The sequence below is a fragment of the Triticum urartu genome, chromosome 4 (assembly GCF_003073215.2).
Source record: "Triticum urartu cultivar G1812 chromosome 4, Tu2.1, whole genome shotgun sequence".
In the NCBI taxonomy this organism is placed as follows: domain Eukaryota; kingdom Viridiplantae; phylum Streptophyta; class Magnoliopsida; order Poales; family Poaceae; genus Triticum; species Triticum urartu.
Window position 1 is genome coordinate 540226693 of NC_053025.1, and position 19441 is coordinate 540246133.

Below are 19441 nucleotides of genomic sequence, written 5' to 3' on the forward strand. Positions count from 1 at the left end.
AAATAGGAGTGGTCAGCGGCGTCTGAATCCGCCTCAGAACATATATCTTCCTCTGGATTACAATCTGGAGAGGGGTGGGGAGGGTTTGCCATTGAACCCACCATGGAGCGATGTCTGCATGACATTGTATTGTCGCGCAAAACTCTTCTCTTTTTCTCTACATGTTCAGCATGACTGTGTACAATATCTGACATGCATACGAAAAAAATATGGTGATATTATGTAAGGAGAGCATGCAGAAATTTAGAGTGATGGTAACAACCAGTGGATCGATTATTTTCCGTTGAACCAAAATATCCCTAATGGATCGACGTGAATGTATAGTAATAAGTGATGCAACAAGTGTACAACCTCTTTGTCGTAGCCGTGTCAACCTCAACATCATTGGGTTGGTCGCTGAAGCAGTTGAGGCAGAGGTGGCTATCGGAGGTGTGGAGGAAGATCTGAGGAATCTGTAGACGGCGTCCAGGGCACTGCTCTGTTGTGATGGATCGTTTTGTCGTTGGAGCAGTTCCGGTGAGCCGTAAGACGTCAAGGCTGAAGCAGCACAAGACATACATCGTCAATCTCAAGTGGGATTCTAATAGCATCTCCAATAGATGATGTAAAATGGATGTAAAATTAACATCACCAAAAACCACCTGACTACAACAGATGAGGTAAAAACTGTTGACTCTGAACTTAACTGTCGAAACTGAAATTTACTGTGGAATCTGAACGCTACTGTTGAAACTGAACGCAATGGTAGCAGAGAGGCACTTGACATGTAGTTTAGGGAGGGCCTGCAGTTCATCTTCAAGCTGCACCCCCCTGAGCCGCCAGCCACCACTGGCCGAACCGCCGGTCCCAGCGCCGCCTCGCCGCCCCGAAACAACTCACCACCGCCGCCCCGGCCAGCCCTCTAGGCCCCCCGCCCCCACCATGAACCCTAAGATAGATAGTGGGGTACCTCTCCGGTGAGCCACCGTCCCCGCTGCGGGTGGTTCTTCCTTAACTCCGGCGAGCTCCCCAAGCCCTGAAAATCGACTGACCCAAAAGTCGATTCAGTCGACTGAAGTGTGGCTTAATCGGAGCAGAGCAGCAGCACGAGCAAGGGGGAGAGCAGCAGCAGTAGCTAGGCGAGCAAGCGATCGAGCGAGAGCCGGAGCAGCAGCAGCAGATCCGACTGGTATGGCCGCCGCCGCCGAAGGGGCCTCGCACTGGAGGAGAGCCGCCGTGGAGATGTCGCACGCGGCGCCAGCTTCAAGGTAGCCGCTCCATGGGGGTGCGGGATGGAGCACCATCGGCGCCGGGAGGTTGAGTTAAGGAGAAGGTGCGATGCGATGAGTGTACAACCTCTTTGGTGGCGCCGAGTAGGCCTCGGCTTCGTCCGAGGAGTCGATGAGGATGTTGCGGTTCCGGTGGAGCAGGTTAAGGCGGTGCTGTGGGGATGGAGCAGCCGCGATAGGCGAGGCGATCGTCGGAGCAGCTCCTTGGAGGTGGAGGACGGGTCGGCTGAACCGGCGGGACGGCGAGATGGACGACGGATCCTCATCCGGGGAGGTGGACGAGGGATGTCGAGCTGTTGCGGTGGACGACGTCGTTGGGGAAGAGGCTCCGGCTGGGCAGCGGTGACGTGGCGGACGGCGGAGGGTGGGGTTTCGCGGCTGGAGCGGAGAGGTTATGGCGGCCTGGGATTTCGAATGGCAAAAAGGGGGCGATGGGAGGGGGTGAAGCATGACTTAGGAACGCGCTTGTCCAAAATGTAGGGTGTGTTACAAAAGTACCCCCCACCGATTTGAACTAACGCCCCTTTCGGCTCAGGGTTAGAAGGGGGATTTCGCGTGTCGGGATTTGGCAGCTGGAGGGAGTTTTCGCGCGCGTTGTAATTTCGGGATAGCAAGGCGCGGGTTGTGAAGGCGCCAGTTTTGGGAGCACGATATATGAATTTTCGGGATATAACAAGACGCGGGTTGAATTTTAGGGACAAGCCTAACGTGTAGTAATATTGTACTTGTACGTACCAAATCAATTCGCACTTCCCTCAACCAAAAAGAAAACGAAAAAAAATAAAACTATTCACACCACACAAAGAGAGAGTCTTGCCCCGTTTTACTATACAAATGCTATTCAAAGCTACTCCCTCCTTCCATCTATATAGGGCCTAATGTGTTTTTCGATGCTAAATTTGACCAAATATCAGAGCAATGATATATGACATGCAACTTACACAAAGCACACCGTTAAATTCGTCTGTGAAAGGTTCTTTCAATGATATAATTTTCCATTGTGCATGTCATGTACTATTAATCTTGTCAATAGTCAAAGGCGGTCTTAAAAATCTCATTACACCCTATATAGATGGAAGGAGGGAGTATGAATCCATGTTATGTCCGATTAAATTTTTTCCCTTGCTGTATAATGCATGTAACCTACTCATACCAACATTTTAGTGCATTCCAAATGTCTATACTACCGCTACAATTCAAACTAAATTTGAATTCGTTTCTCTATTTCAATAAGAATCTACAATCATGATTGTTGCCAACTTCAACCATCATAGTTTCCTTGCTATCCGCCAGATATAAATCAGACGGCCTATAATGCAGGATGACAGGTACACCATCATCAACAACTCCTTTTTTATAAGAGTAGAGATAAAATATATTAAATGTAGTATACCATGTTTATAACCACACCATGTGTATCACCGTTATATATATTCACACATCCGTCGGTTTGAAACACTATCATAAATTCTTCAAATATCCAAATTCGCTTTTTATAATGAAGTATATATGATCTCTATTCGTCTTTTACACCCACACAACCCTCTTATCTTTGTAGCTAGCGCTAACTTTCTCTTATGCATGCACACGCCCGCATCCCTCTCACCCTCCCTCAGCATTCTCTAGCTCCATCGCGCAAATTCGTCTTTTCACTTTAGGTCGTTCACCCACGATGTGTGTAGGCCCCCTAGCTCCTTCTTTATGGCACACATCGATCGATATGCCTCTCTAGCCCGGTGTGCCTAGCACAAACACAAGCTTCCCCTCTTCTCTTGTCACCATCCATGCCTCACTCCCACCACTCTTTTCATCGTTCTCGTACTCGCACACTCCTCCCCCTCGATATAGTATGCCTCTCGTACCACCTCCTACATGCATCCCTCTCTCTTTATCCTTCTCCTCGTGCCTCATTTGCTTCTAACACACACATGCATGTATACCGATCGATCTCCCAACATATACCTAGATCGACTTTAACTACCCCCCATCGATCGACGTACCTCACAAGTTATGTCTCTCCTTGCTCTTACAAAGGGCGATTGATCTTCCTATGTAGTTACGTCTGCTTACCACAGCCACACCGTCCCCCCTCATCATTCGTGCATGCCTCCTGACCCGTCTCTCACACGCACATGCACAGACAACAAGCAGCCATCTCCTCTCTTATTGATATTGCGGGCGTGCCCTCCGTTTGTCTAGCAAGTCTATCCCACCATTTGTTAGAAGCAACTCCACTACCACCCCCTCCAACACTCTAGCTCTGTCTCTCTCCCAACCTTATTCATCTCCTGCACATATGCATGGATGCCGATCGATCTCCCTTAATACATGACGCAGATCAATCTCCTTAATAAATGAGGTAGGCCTCTCTCCTCCTCCACACATATACCAGCCATTGTACCTCTATAGTTAATTGGGCCTCCCTCTTCCCCCACCACACACTGATAGTCGAGCCCTGCAGGTAGGTATCCATGTCACAGAGACAAACTGCACATGTCCCATCTCACGTTCCAGTAGGCCAACCACTCTATATCTTTGATGTGGGCACACACAAATTCGATGGCACTCTTTATCGACCGCGCACACACACACACATCATCCCTCTCTTCGATTCTATGGACACCTCAAGCCGATGATACCTCCACTCTCTTCTCGTGGATCGCCCCTCTATATATATGTTATATCCAGGACTCTATTTCATACACATTGCATACGTTAAATTTTTTGATTGACCCCCTACCCCCACAAAAAAAAACTCTCAAGAACCCACACACTATATCTCTCTAGGTTTGTATCTCTCTCACACAACCCCACGTAGGTGGTGTACGTATACAAGAAGAGAATAGGTACACCGTGCACGTACTCACGCTTCGTGCCCAGCCACACCCGCGCGGGTACACAGTGGAGCTCATTTCTTTACGAAATGGCAGCCCACGTGCTAATTTGAACGCATGTAGCGGTTGTTTACCTAGGGAGGTCGTGTACCACGCGTGCATGAAACAAAGTTCAACTTGACGCGTTGCCGCGTTATTTTTAAATAAAGTTATAGCGCTCAATGGCACATACACAGAATATAAAACGATTTTTATGGAGGAAAAGGTAGTCCGCTCTTCAGAGTATCTCACACAAGGCTCCGGTGGCCTCTCTCTCTCTCACCGTTGGTCACTGATCCTGCTGCATCCCGTCCGCCGGGGGAAAGAGAGTGCGGTGGCCTCTCTCTCTCACCGTTGGTCACTGATCCGGCCGCATCTCGTCCGCCGGGGGAAAGGGAGTGTGGTGGCCTCTCTCTCTCACCGTTGGTCACTGATCCGGCCGCATCCCGTCCGCTGGGGGAAAGGGAGGAAGTGCATCGTTTCTCCGTTTGACGGCGCCAAGGCAGCACGTCTCGATCTGCGGTACACGTTGTTCTCTCTGACCAAGCTCCGGCGCGGCAGGGCCTACGCCACCTGCTCACAGATTCCGCCCGCCGCCGCTCACCTAGTTACATCCCGACGACCTCCAGGTATCCCCTCCGGCCTTGCTCCACTGCCCGTTTTCCCACGTCGCTGCATGTGGATCTTCCATAGTTCTTTGCCCAAAACGTAGCACGTCCGACGTACTTTCCATATTGCATTCTCGTCCTCACACTATTTTAGACAAACACAACCGTGTTGTTATCTTCCCTTAGGACAAGGAATATGCTTCTTTTTTGTCATCGCATGTGTCATCAACTGTTATTGGCCAGTAATTGTTTCCTTTCTACCTCTTTTTTGCAAACAGGGCTATCCATTTCACGTCGTTGCTATTGCGACCTTTTGGTGAACTGCACAAATCACTTTTTTCTTAAGAGTGTTTTGTGTAGTTGTACTAAAATGTCACACAGGCAACGTCTCTACATTTCAGTGCGACTGCACAAAGGGAGATTAGTTTTGCTCTATCCTCCTCATCCAACTCCGAGCCTAATTTTCTCCAACTAGTTAGTCTTAAGAGAGACTGCAAAGGTGACCGACTTCTATTTGTGTGTTTATTGTTTCATCAGCAGTCCTCTATTATCGTAATCACACTTGATATCTTTGGAACAGGGACGCTCAGCTCTATTTTAGTGGAACTGCACAGAATGATCGGAATGTTGCATGCTCTAGACAGCTACTTTTTTTCCCAACATGCCTTGTTGATTTAGACAAAGCTGGGGGGACGTTGCTGCCAATGAAAGCATGGATCACTTTTAATTTAACACCTTCTCACAACTTTGTCTTCAGTTGTATGTAATTATTAGCTCTGATCTGCTAATAATTGACATGCATTAGCAAGGAGGTTAGTTTTTTATTGTTTCCGAAAGAGTATCGATGGCAAGACACGCGAAACAAAAGCTGAAAGCTCACACCATTGTACAATTTCATGTCGCTGGAAAATTATTTGTATAGTACGTCAATTATGTAAACAAATGATGGAAGCTCGATAGCATTGCCAGAAGCCTCTTCATCATCCGGGTCCATGTGCCATGCACAAAATTATACTCCTTCGTTCCTAAATATTTGTCTTTTTACAAATTTCAAACGGGCATATTTTAGAGTGTAGATTCACTCATTTTGCTTCGTATGTGTACTCCCTCCGTTCCTAAGTATTCTATTCGTCTTAACAGAGATTTCAACAAGTGACTACATGCGGAGCAAAATGAGTGAATCTACACTCTAAAATATGTCTATATACATCCGTATGTGCCAGTTCATTTGAAACCTCTAAAAAGAAAAATATTTGAGTAGTCACCCGTTGAAATCTCTAGAAAGACAAATACTCCGGAGTATATTTAAGAACCGAGGGGGTAGTGCACAACCGCATGGGAGACTCAGCCCGGTCGTTGCGCCGCATTAATAGTGAGTAATGAGCAGTCAAAGCATAAGCCCCACCTTTCCCACTGTAAGTTGCTCTGAAGAAGCAACCATCAATACGCTCTTCTCTGAATCCGCTCATACTACTCCATCCGTCACTGTTTATACAACGCGCTTCAGAAAAAAAGAAAAATATCTATGGGACCAAGGCGACTAGCGATCGGCCTGAAAAATAGCATTGGTAGTTATAGCACGACATCTATTACTAGAGGGAATAATGCGTACACACATGCATCCGGTGCTTCCACCCCGGGTACACACATGCATGCACTCCGTAGTAGTACAGTACATGGAGAGAAAAATGTGGACTTGATTGCGGTTACCATGCCCTAATTAATTGAGCATTAAACCAAATGCGTCTAAAGTCTCTCTGGTGGTGGAAATGCATTGAGAGAAATGCATCATAATGAAGCGCGCCCTGTAAACTGTGACGGAGGGTGGAGTAGTATGAAGGTGCAAAACCAAGTACGCGTACTACTGCGCTTGGCTCTTCGCCCCTTCGTGAAGTCGAACAATGATGGTACTCTGCATGTTGGGTACTATAGTGTATGCCTTTGACAATCTGACACCGAATGGACTGATGCATGTCCACCGAGGGTAGGTTGCATTAGTCAAAAGGCGTAAGCGAGCTTCACCTTGTCCTGCAAGCTTCTCCTCTTTCTACGAGTTGACGGGACACACCAAAAAGTAGTGCTAGTCCATACTCCCTCCTTTCCGGTTAATATGGCTTAATCTTTTTTGTGGGTAAATGAGAGAGCTTTATTCATATATAAGCATTTTTAGGACGATCAGCCAAGACACTGGTCACTAGGAAGCGAGGTACCCCGCAAAAAAGAAGTAGGAAGCGAGGTGTTTCATCAAGCCAGCTCTCGGCCACATTCAAAGTGCAGCAAGCACGGTTCGCACAAAGATGCGCCGCAAGGTTTGCTGACCTGTTTACATGCTGAATAACAAAAAATGAGGAAATATTACTGAGCGCTACTATTTGTAACAGGATATGAGCCAGAATTAAGCGAGAATTGTGGCGAGTGTTCCATGCAATCAACTTCCATTATCACATGCGAGAACCCTCGAAGAAACCAAATGTGTTGAAGATTGCTTTATCACATTTTAAAATTATAATAAGAGTGCAGACGCTCCTCCATCCGGTTCCTAGTACTAGTATAGTACGTACCTTTATGGACTATAGTAGTAGTACTAGTAAACTTTGCGCTTGGCTGTTCGGGAAGTCGAACAATAATAGCACTAGTAGTATAGTGTATGCTTCTGGCAATCTAACACCGAATTAACTATTGCACGTCCACCGCCTGAGCGAGGGAGAGCTTGCATTAGTCAAAAGTTTCTCCTTGTCCTGTGAGCCACCGCGCGCAAGCTTCTCCCGTCCTGCAACCTTCTCCTCGTTCGACAAGTTAACGGAACACAGCAAAGTAATGCTAGTCCATGCTGCCTCCTCTTCGGTTAATATGGCTTAATTTCAAACGAGATAAATACACTGTCTGTCACTGTATATTTGTAAAAATACGGTCAGTGGACTTCATAATATGCTCATTGCGCTCAATATATATATTTTCCGGTGTTCATACGGTCACTAGCTCACCCTGACTGAGTATGTGTGTGCATGCACGTGTAGGTTGAGCACTTGAGCGTGACCGTGTGTGTTCCGTCGTGTGCTCGGACATGCATGCATTAGGGCGTCGCGCGCGTTTTTGCGTTCATGTGTATGTGTGACTGTTGCATACACGTAGGGGGAGTACGTGTAGGGCCACTAAGGAGCAGTCAAATCACACAGTAAGTTAGTCGGAAGAAGCAACCATCATTTCACTCTTGAATGACACGTACGCAATATAAAATGGTTGATATGGAGAGAAAAAGAAAACCACTATATATACACTAGCAGGAGCCTAAGCTACAAGCCTGCTTGCTTAGGTTGCTCTCTTCACAAGCATAGAACGACGGGCCTGATCCCGCAGCTGGGGGAAGGGAACAATGTTCTGCATAGACGCGGGCGACATCGGCGAGGGAGAAAACCCACAGTCGGTGCGTCCCAATCGGGGGTCACCACGGTATGGGCCGATGCCGTGTCCCAACCGCCCTTCTAGCTACAACCCGACGTCCCAGGTAGTCCATCTTCCTTTTGGAGCCGGCTTGCTCCACTGCCGTAGCTCCATCTCCATGTCGATCTTTCTCTACTTCTACCGGCTTCTATTTGTGATGAGTTTATGTCTCATGAACTAGTGCCAGTACTATTATTCTAATCACACTTCTTCAATATCTTTTCCATCAGGGATGCTCAGGTCAATTTTAGTGGAACTTCACAAAAGCATCGTATGATCCGAGGGTGCCAGCCGTCTTTCCTTCCCGACATGGAAAGTGCTATGGAACAAGAGGTACCAGAAGGTGGAGAACCAAAGAGTGCTGTTTCTATTGTTGCTGACATTCTCACTAAAGAATCTCCCTCTAGCACATTCCTTCGACAGGTTCGACCTGGCGAGGAAACTAAATCATGTTTAGGGTTTAGGGTTTAAGTCGTAGTGACCCCATCAGTAGTTTTTCTATCATACACGCTCTCACAACTTTTTTCTTTAGTTGTGAAGTAAATATTGGCTATGATCTGTGAATCATTGAGAGGCATTAGCATGCGTGTTAGTTTTCCCTTGTATTTGATGGAATGTTGTAACGGGGCAACCTTGGAATAGGAATGAAAATGGAGTGGAAAAGTTTCCGTTTTTCCGGAGAAAAAATGGAAACGGAGAGAAACCAACGTTTCGTTTCGTTGGATCGCGCCATCGAGCAAAACCAACGTTTAAATCACGTCTGTCGTGTTCGTGTCTCACCCTCCTCCATGGCTCGACCCCACACGGTCGCTCGGCATGCCACTCACCGCAAACCAAGTAGTATACCATAACTTTCCCGCCTGCTTGTCGATGGATCGCGCCATGGAGTACTAGCACTACTGGAAGAGATTGACGAGTTGGGGGAGGACAGCTAACTGTAGCACGAACTCCCAAGAACTTACTATTGGAAGAGATCGTGCATGTTGTAGCCGGCTATTGCGACCTTTGAACGTGGAGCAGCCGCGTGCACCCGGAAGCGGCGCGGGCGACACTCTCTTGGCCGGCGCGCCGCAATCAATGCGGGCGCCAGTGAGAGGTAGCGTCCGCTCTGGCCGGGCATGAATGCGGCACTGACCATTTCTGGCGGGAAGCACGCGAGGGTGATGAAGAGGGTTCGAGTTGGTCAGGACCGGCCGTGGCAGCGGTCCGGACGTGCGCAAACAAGAAATGATGTACGTTAATATTGCTGCGTATATAATTAACAACGTAAATAATGTGCCAGTTGGACAGATATGATTGGAGATGGAGATGGAAATGGAATTTTATGTAAACACGGATATGCATGTCTATGTCTATGTGTGTGTGCGCGACGACTCTCGCGACCTGAAAGCGGGGGCGTGTTTTTGATCGAGTTTTTCTTTCTTAGTACGTTAGAAAATCAGTTTGTCTAATTCACATCTAGATGTTATTTAAAGATATCACATCTAAGCTCCCACAAGTATATAATGTAGCAACAAGAAACAAAAAAATTAGGAAAAGACCACAAATAGAGTGGACATCAACTTATATGTGACATAACTATGTCACATCTAGATGTGTCCTAGACAGACCCTTAAAAAATTGTTCGCCAGTTTTCGTTTCTTTTTTCCGGGAACGCGCGTATTCTATTTAAAACCACTGCTATGGAGAGATTTTTTTACTCTATTATAGCCTCTTTTTTGATAGAGTTTCTCGCGTCTCGCTCTCTCACCCTCTCCATATCAAAACAAGATGACAGTGTCCACTCTATCTCTCTCCTCACCGGTGGTCACAGATCCGGCCGAATCCCGTCTGCTGCGGGAGGTGAGGAGGTGCAGCGTTGACGTTGTCGTCGTCGGCGACGGAGGAAGCCGATGCGCACCGTCCTCTCGGAGCCGGCGCTAGCGCGGACGAAGATCCTCCGTGCCCTTGTTCGCTGCCGTCGTGTGGGCAGATCCCGCCCGCCCGCCTAAACGACATCTCGCCCATCTGAGGTATAACTTTTTATACTGGTCCAGCTCCCCAGGTCGCTGCGTGCGGGTTTTCTTCTATGCGACTACTCCCCAGCTCCCCATGCATAGTAGCTAGGGTTCGTCGGCTGGTCCAACATCACCTACTAGTACTATTATAGAGGAAATGCCACTCAAAAAGTTGTCCTGATTTATGCCTCGGTGGAGGTATACATGTTGTTTCGACAAAAAGTACATGGTGGTTGTGCGGTCATTGTCCATATGGTGGTAGTACTATCACTGGTTAAATGAAGAAATGCTTTTTTTCTCGGGTATCCTGGTTTAGTTCCCATCAAGATAATTATGATGCTTCTATTTGTTGGTGTACTTTTCATTAATTCTTATTGACAATTGAGATGTCGTTGCTAACCCTTTTTTATATTTTTGAAAACAGCGATGCGTGTCTCCATACCCGGGCATGTCTTCCTCAATTTTAGTGGAACCGCACAAAATTGGATGGCCATTGTTGTTCCGCCTCACTGTCCTCTGCCACGTGGTTCTTCCTTCCTCGAGCTTGATTACTAAGAAGAAATAGACCACAGTGAGGATTTGTCGAACTTCTTAGGTGCCTCACCCAAACTTGATGCCAAATGGATGATGCATCACCACGATGACCTATCGATGCTCATGGTTGCGCCTCATGGTTGCGTCGGCTGGTGAAGCTGATCGATTTTCGACGAAAAACAAGCTGTCTTCCATCAGTGCTCTTTGCTTGTTACGCACAAAGATGATATCCTTCGTCAGTTCACCTTGGTTGCGTTGGAGACGCAGTCGTCTTTCACGTTGGTGCAATTTTCGCTAGGGTTTTACGACAGGTGGGCCCAAAATGTGGCTGGCTCACCTGTCATACAGCCAAAAGCAGGTGCAGTGAAGCCACCGGAGCTCAGTCCGTAATATAGTAGTATATATATAAGCGGGAGCCTCAGCGCTTGTTCTCTAGGGTTTGCACTCTCCACATGCTCGCCGCACTACATATATGTTACACGCTGGAGGCTCAGCGTTCATTTGCTAGGGTTGTTGGGGAACGTAGTAATTTCAAAAAAATTCCTACGCACACGCAAGATCATGGTGATGCATAGCAAGGAGAGGGGGAGAGTGTGATCTACGTACCCTTGTAGATCGACAACGGAAGCGTTAACTTGGTTGATGTAGTCGTACGTCTCCACGGACCGACCGATCAAGCACCGAAACTACGGCACCTCCGAGTTCTAGCACACGTTCAGCTCGATGACGATCCCCGGACTCCGATCCAGCAAAGTGTCGGGGAAGAGTTCCGTCAGCACGACGGCGTGGTGACGATCTTGATGTACTACCATCGCAGGGCTTCGCCTAAGCACCGCTACAATATTATCGAGGACTATGGTGGAAGGGGGCACCGCACACGGCTAAGAATATGATCACGTGGATCAACTTGTGTCTCTAGGGGTGCCCCGTGCCTCCGTATATAAAGGCTCAAAGGGGGGGGCTGGCCAGCCAAGAGGTGGCACGCCAGGAGGAGTCCTACTCCTTCCGGGAGTAGGACTCCCCCCCTTTCCTAGTTGGAATAGGATTCGCGGAGGGGGAAAAGAGGAGAGAGAGGAGGAAGGGGGGCCGGCCCCCTCTCCTTGTCCTATTCGGACCAAGGGGGGGGAGGGGCGCGCGGCCCATCTCTGGCCACCTCTCCTCTCTTCCACTAAGGCCCACTAAGGCCCATATACTTCCCCGGGGGTTCCGGTAACCTCCCGGTACTCCGGTAAAATCCCGATTTCACCCGGAACACTTCCGATATCCAAACATAGGCTTCCAATATATCAATCTTTATGTCTCGACCATTTTGAGACTCCTCGTCATGTCCGTGATCACATCCGGGACTCCGAACAACCTTCGGTACATCAAAATGCATAAACTCATAATATAACTGTCATCGTAACCTTAAGCGTGCGGACCCTACGGGTTCGAGAACAATGTAGACATGACCGAGACACGTCTCCGGTCAATAACCAATAGCGGAACCTGGATGCTCATATTGGCTCCTACATATTCTACGAAGATCTTTATCGGTCAGACCGCATAACAACATATGTTGTTCTCTTTGTCATCGGTATGTTACTTGCCCGAGATTCGATCGTCGGTATCTCAATACCTAGTTCAATCTCGTTACCGGCAAGTCTCTTTACTCGTTCCGTAATACATCATCTCACAACTAACTCATTAGTTGCAATGCTTGCAAGGCTTTATGTGATGTGCATTACCGAGAGGGCCCAGAGATACCTCTCCGACAATCGGAGTGACAAATCCTAATCTCGAAATACGCCAACCCAACATGTACCTTTGGAGACACCTGTAGAGCACCTTTATAATCACCCAGTTACGTTGTGACGTTTGGTAGCACACAAAGTGTTCCTCTGGCAAATGGGAGTTGCATAATCTCATAGTCATAGGAACATGTATAAGTCATGAAGAAAGCAATAGCAACATACTAAACGATCGGGTGCTAAGCTAATGGAATGGGTCATGTCAATCAGATCATTCAACTAATGATGTGATCCCGTTAATCAAATGACAACTCTTTGTCCATGGTTAGGAAACATAACCATCTTTGATTAATGAGCTAGTCAAGTAGAGGCATACTAGTGACACTCTGTTTGTCTATGTATTCACACATGTATTATGTTTCCAGTTAATACAATTCTAGCATGAATAATAAACTTTTATCATGATATAAGGAAATAAATAATAACTTTATTATTGCCTCTAGGGCATATTTCCTTCAGTCTCCCACTTGCACCAGAGTCAATAATCTAGATCACATCACCATGTGATTAACATCGATAGTTCACATCATCATGTGATTAACACCCATAGTTCACATCGCCATGTGACCAACACCCAAAGGGTTTACTAGATTCAGTAATCTAGTTCACATCGCTATGTGATTAACACCCAAAAGAGTACTAAGGTGTGATCATGTTTTGCTTGTGAGAGAATTTTAGTCAACGGGTCTGCCATATTCAGATCCGTATGTATTTTGCAAATATCTATGTCAACAATGCTCTGCATGGAGCTACTCTAGCTAATTGCTCCCACTTTCAATATGTATCCAGATTGAGACTTAAAGTTATCTAGATCAGTGTCAAAACTTGCATCGATGTAACTCTTTATGACGAACCTTTTGTCACCTACATAATCGAGAAACATATCCTTATTCCATTAAGGATAATTTTGACCGCTGTCCAGTGATCTACTCCTAGATCACTATTGTACTCCCTTGCCAAAATCAGTGTAGGGTATACAATAGATCTGGTACACAGCATGGCATACTTTATAGAACCTATGGTTGAGGCATAGGGAATGACTTTCATTCTCTTTCTATATTCTGCCATGGTCGGGCTTTGAGTCTTACTCAATTTCATACCTTGTAACACAGGTAAGAACCCTTTCTATGACTGTTCCATTTTGAACTACTTCAAAATCTTGTCAAGGTATGTACTCATTGAAAAAAACTTATCAAGCGTCTTGATCTATCTCTATAGATCTTGATGCTCAATATGTAAGCAGCTTCACCGAGGTCTTTCTTTGAAAAACTCCTTTCAAACACTCCTTTATGCTTTGCAGAATAATTCTACATTATTTCCGATCAACAATATGTCATTCACATATACTTATCAGAAATGTTGTAGTGCTCCCACTCACTTTCTTGTAAATACAGGCTTCACCGCAAGTCTGTATAAATCTATATGCTTTGATCATACTATCAAAGCGTTTATTCCAACTCCGAGATGCTTGCACCGGTCCATAGATGGATCGCTGGAGCTTGCTTATTTTGTTAGCACCTTTAGGATTGACAAAACCTTCTGGTTGCATCATATACAACTCTTTCTTTAAGAAATCCATTAAGGATTGTAGTTTTGTTATCCATTTGCCAGATTTCATAAAATGCGGTAATTGCTAACATGATTTGGACAGACTTTTAAGCATCGATATGAGTGAGAAAATCTCATCGTAGTCAACACCTTGAACTTTGTCGAAAACCTTTTGCGACAATTCTAGCTTTGTAGATAGTAACACTACTATTAGCGTCCGTCTTCCTCTTGAAGATCCATTTATTTTCTATGGCTTGCCGATCATCGGGCAAGTCAATCAAAGTCCATACTTTGTGCTCATACATGGATCCCATCTCAGATTTCATGGCCTCAAGCCATTTTGCGGAATCTGGGCTCACCATCGCTTCTTCATAGTTCGCAAGTTCGTCATGGTCTAGTAACATGACTTCCAAAACAGGATTACCGTACCACTCTGGTGCGGATCTCACTCTGGTTTACCTACGAGATTCGGTAGTAACTTGATCTGAAGTTACATGATCATCATCATTAGCTTCCTCACTAATTGGTGTAGTAGTCACAAGAACAGATTTCTGTGATGAACTACTTTCCAATAAGGGAGATGGTACAATTACCTTATCAAGTTTTCTACTTTCCTCCCACTCACTTCTTTCGAGAGAAACTCCTTCTCTGGAAAGGATCCATTCTTAGCAACGAATGTCTTGCCTTCGGATCTGTGATAGAAGGTGTACTCGATAGTCTCCTTTGGGTATCCTATGAAGACATATTTCTCCAATTTGGGTTTGAGCTTATCAGGATGAAAGTTTTTCATATAAGCATCACAATCCCAAACTTTAAGAAACGACAACTTTGGTTTCTTGCCAAACCACAGTTCAGATTGTGTCGTCTCAACAGACTTAGATGGTGCCCTTTTAAACGTGAATGCAGCTGTCTTTAATGCATAACCCCAAAACGATAGTGGTAGATCGGTAAGAGACATCATAGGTCGCACCATATCTAATAAAGTACGGTTATGACGTTCAGACACACCATTATGCTGTGGTGTTCCAGGTGGCGTGAGTAGTGAAACTATTTCACATTGTTTTAATTGAAGACCAAACTCATAACTCAAATACTCTTCTCCACGATCAGATCGTAGAAACTTTATTTTCTTGTTACGATGATTTTCCACTTCACTCTGAAATTCTTTGAACTTTTCAAATGTTTCAGATTATGTTTCATCAAGTAGATATACTCATATCTGCTCAAATCATCTGTGAAGATCAGAAAATAATGATACCTGTCGCGAGTCTCAATATTCATCAGACCACATACATCAGTATGTATGATTTCCAACAAATTTGTTGCTCGCTCCATTGTTCCGAAGAACGGAGTCTTAGTCATCTTGCCCATGAGGCATGGTTCACAAGCATCAACTGATTCATAATCAAGTGATTCCAAAAGCCCATCAGCATGGAGTTTCTTCATGCACTTTACACCAATATGACCTAAACAACAGTGCCACAAATAAGTTGCACTATCATTATTAACTTTGCATCTTTTGGTTTCAATATTATGATTATGTGTATTACTACGATCGAGATCCAACAAACTATTTTCATTGGGTGTGTATCCATATAAGGTTTTATTCATGTAAACAGAACAACAATTTATTCTCTTACTTAAATGAATAACCGTATTACAATAAACATGATCAAATCATATTCATGCTCAACGCAAACACCAAATAACACTTATTTAGGTTCAACACTAATCCCAAAAGTATAGGGAGTGTGCGATGATGATCATATCAATCTTGGAACCACTTCCAACACACATCGTCACTTCACCCTTAACTAGTCTCTGTTTATTCTGCAACTCCCGTTTCGAGTTACTAATCTTAGCAACTGAACTAGTATCTATTACTGAGGGGTTGCTATAAACACTAGTAAAGTACACATCAATAACATGTATATCAAATATACTTATGTTCACTTTGCCATCCTTCTTATCCGCCAATCACTTGGGGTAGTTCTGCTTCCAGTGACCAGTCCCTTTGCAGTAGAAGCACTTAGTCTCAGGCTTAGGATCAGACTTGGGCTTCTTCACTTGAGCAGCAACTTGCTTGCCGTTCTTCTTGAAGTTCCCCTTCTTCCCTTTGCCCTTTTCTTCAAACTAGTGGTCTTGTCAACCATCAACACTTGACGTTTTTCTTGATTTCTACCTTCGTTGATTTCAGCATCACGAAGAGCTTGGGAGTTGTTTTCGTTATCCCTTGCATATTATAGTTCATCACGAAGTTCTACTAACTTGGTGATGGTGACTAGAGAATTCTGTCAATCACTATCTTATCTGGAAGATTAACTCCCACTTGATTCAAGCGATTGTAGTACCCAGACAATCTGAGCACATGCTCACTAGTTGAGCGATTCTCCTCCATCTTTTAGCTATAGAACTTGTTGGAGACTTCATATCTCTCAACTCGGGTATTTGCTTGAAATATTAACTTCAACTCCTGGAACATCTCATATGGTCCATGACGTTCAAAACGTCTTTGAAGTCCCGATTCCAAGCCATTTAAGTATGGTGCACTAAACTATCAAGTAGTCATCATATTGAGCTAGCCAAACGTTCATAACGTCTGCATCTGCTCCTGCAATAGGTCTGTCACCTAGCGGTGCATCAAGGACATAATTCTTCTGTGCAGCAATGAGAATAAACCTCAGATCACGGATCCAATCCGCATCATTGCTACTAACATCTTTCAACACAATTTTCTCTAGGAACATATCAAAATAAACACAGGGAAGCAACAACGCGAGCTATTGATCTATAACATAATTTGCAAAATACTACCAGGACTAAGTTCATGATAAATTCAAGTTCAATTTAATCATATTACTTAAGAACTCCCACTTAGATAGACATCCCTCTAATCCTCTAAGTGATTACGTGATCCAAATCAACTAAACCATGTCCGATCATCACGTGAGATGGAGTAGTTTTATTGGTGAACATCGCTATGTTGATCATATCTACTATATGATTCACGCTCGACCTTTCGGTCTCCGTGTTCCGAGGCCATATCTGTATATGCTTGGCTCGTCAAGTATAACCTGAGTATTCTGCGTGTGCAACTGTTTTGCACCCGTTGTATTTGAAAGTAGAGCCTATCACACCCGATCATCACGTGGTGTCTCAGCACGAAGAACTTTCGCAACGGTGCATACTCAGGGAGAACACTTCTTGATAATTAGTGAGAGATCATCTTATAATGCTACCGTCAATCAAAGCAAGATAAGATGCATAAAAGATAAACATCACATGCAATCAATATAAGTGATATGATATGGCCACCATCATGTTGTGCTTGTGATCTCCATCTTCGAAGCACCATCATGATCACCATCGTCACTGGCGCGACACCTTGATCTCCATCGTAGCGTCGTTGTCGTCTCGCCAATCTTATGCTTCCACGACTATCGCTACCGCTTAGTGATAAAGTAAAGCATTACAGCGCGATTGCATTGCATACAATAAAGCGACAACCATATGGCTCCTGCCAGTTGCCGATAACTCGGTTACAAAACATGATCATCTCACACAATAAAATTTAGCATCATGTCTTGACCATATCACATCACAACATGCCCTGCAAAAACAAGTTAGACGTCCTCTACTTTGTTGTTGCAAGTTTTACGTGGCTGCTACGGGCTTAAGCAAGAACCAATCTTACCTACGCATCAAAACCACAACGATAGTTTGTCAAGTTGGTGCTGTTTTAACCTTCGCAAGGACCGGGCGTAGCCACACTCGGTTCAACTAAAGTTGGAGAAATTGTCACCCGCTAGACACCTTTGTGCAAAGCACGTCGGGAGAACCGGTCTCGCGTAAGCGTACGCGTAATGTCGGTCCGGGCCGCTTCGTCCAACAATACCGCCGAACCAAAGTATGACATGCTGGTAAGCAGTATGACTTATATCGCCCACAACTCACTTGTGTTCTACTCGTGCGTATAACATCAACACATAAAACCTAGGCTCGGATGCCACTGTTGGGGAACGTAGTAATTTCAAAAAATTTCCTACGCACACGCAAGATCATGGTGATGCATAGCAACGAGAGGGGGAGAGTGTGATCTACGTACCCTTGTAGATTGACAACGGAAGCGTTAACTTGGTTGGTGTAGTCGTACGTCTCCACGGACCGACCGATCAAGCACCGAAACTACGGCACCTCCGAGTTCTAGCACACGTTCAGCTCGATGACGATCCCCGGACTCCGATCCAGCAAAGTGTTGGGGAAGAGTTCTGTCAGCACGACGGCATGGTGACGATCTTGATGTACCACAGTTGCAGGGCTTCGCCTAAGCACCGCTACAATATTATCGAGGACTATGGTGGAAGGGCGCACCGCACACGGCTAAGAATATGATCACGTGGATCAACTTGTGTCTCTAGGGGTGCCCCGTGCCTCCGTATATAAAGGCTCAAGGGGGGGGGGGGCTGGCCGGCCAAGAGGTGGCGCGCCAGGAGGAGTCCTACTCCTTCCGGGAGTAGGACTCCCCCCTTTCCTAGTTGGAATAGGATTCACGGAGGGGGGAAAAGAGGAGAGAGAGGAGGAAGGGGGGCCGGCCCCCTCTCCTTGTCCTATTCGGACCAAGGGTGGGGGGAGGGGCGCGTGGCCCATCTCTGGCCACCTCTCCTCTCTTCCACTAAGGCCCACTAAGGCCCATATACTTCCGGGGGGTTCCGGTAACCTCCCGGTACTCCGGTAAAATCCCAATTTCACCCGGAACACTTCCGATATCCAAACATAGGCTTCCAATATATCAATCTTTATGTCTCGACCATTTCGAGACTCCTCGTCATGTCCGTGATCACATCCGGGACTCCGAACAACCTTTCGGTACATCAAAATGCATAAACTCATAATATAACTGTCATCGTAACCTTAAGCGTGCGGACCCTACGGGTTCGAGAACAATGTAGACATGACCGTGACACGTCTCCGGTCAATAACCAATAGAGGAACCTGGATGCTCATATTGGCTCCTACATATTCTACGAAGATCTTTATCGGTCAGACCGCATAACAACATATGTTGTTCTCTTTGTCATCGGTATGTTACTTGCCCGAGATTCGATCGTCGGTATCTCAATACCTAGTTCAATCTTGTTACCGGCAAGTCTCTTTACTCGTTCCGTAATACATCATCTCACAACTAACTCATTAGTTGCAATGCTTGCAAGGCTTTATGTGATGTGCATTACCGAGAGGGCCCAGAGATACCTCTCCGACAATCGGAGTGACAAATCCTAATCTCGAAATACGCCAACCCAACATGTACCTTTGGAGACACCTGTAGAGCACCTTTATAATCACCCAGTTACGTTGTGACGTTTGGTAGCACACAAAGTGTTC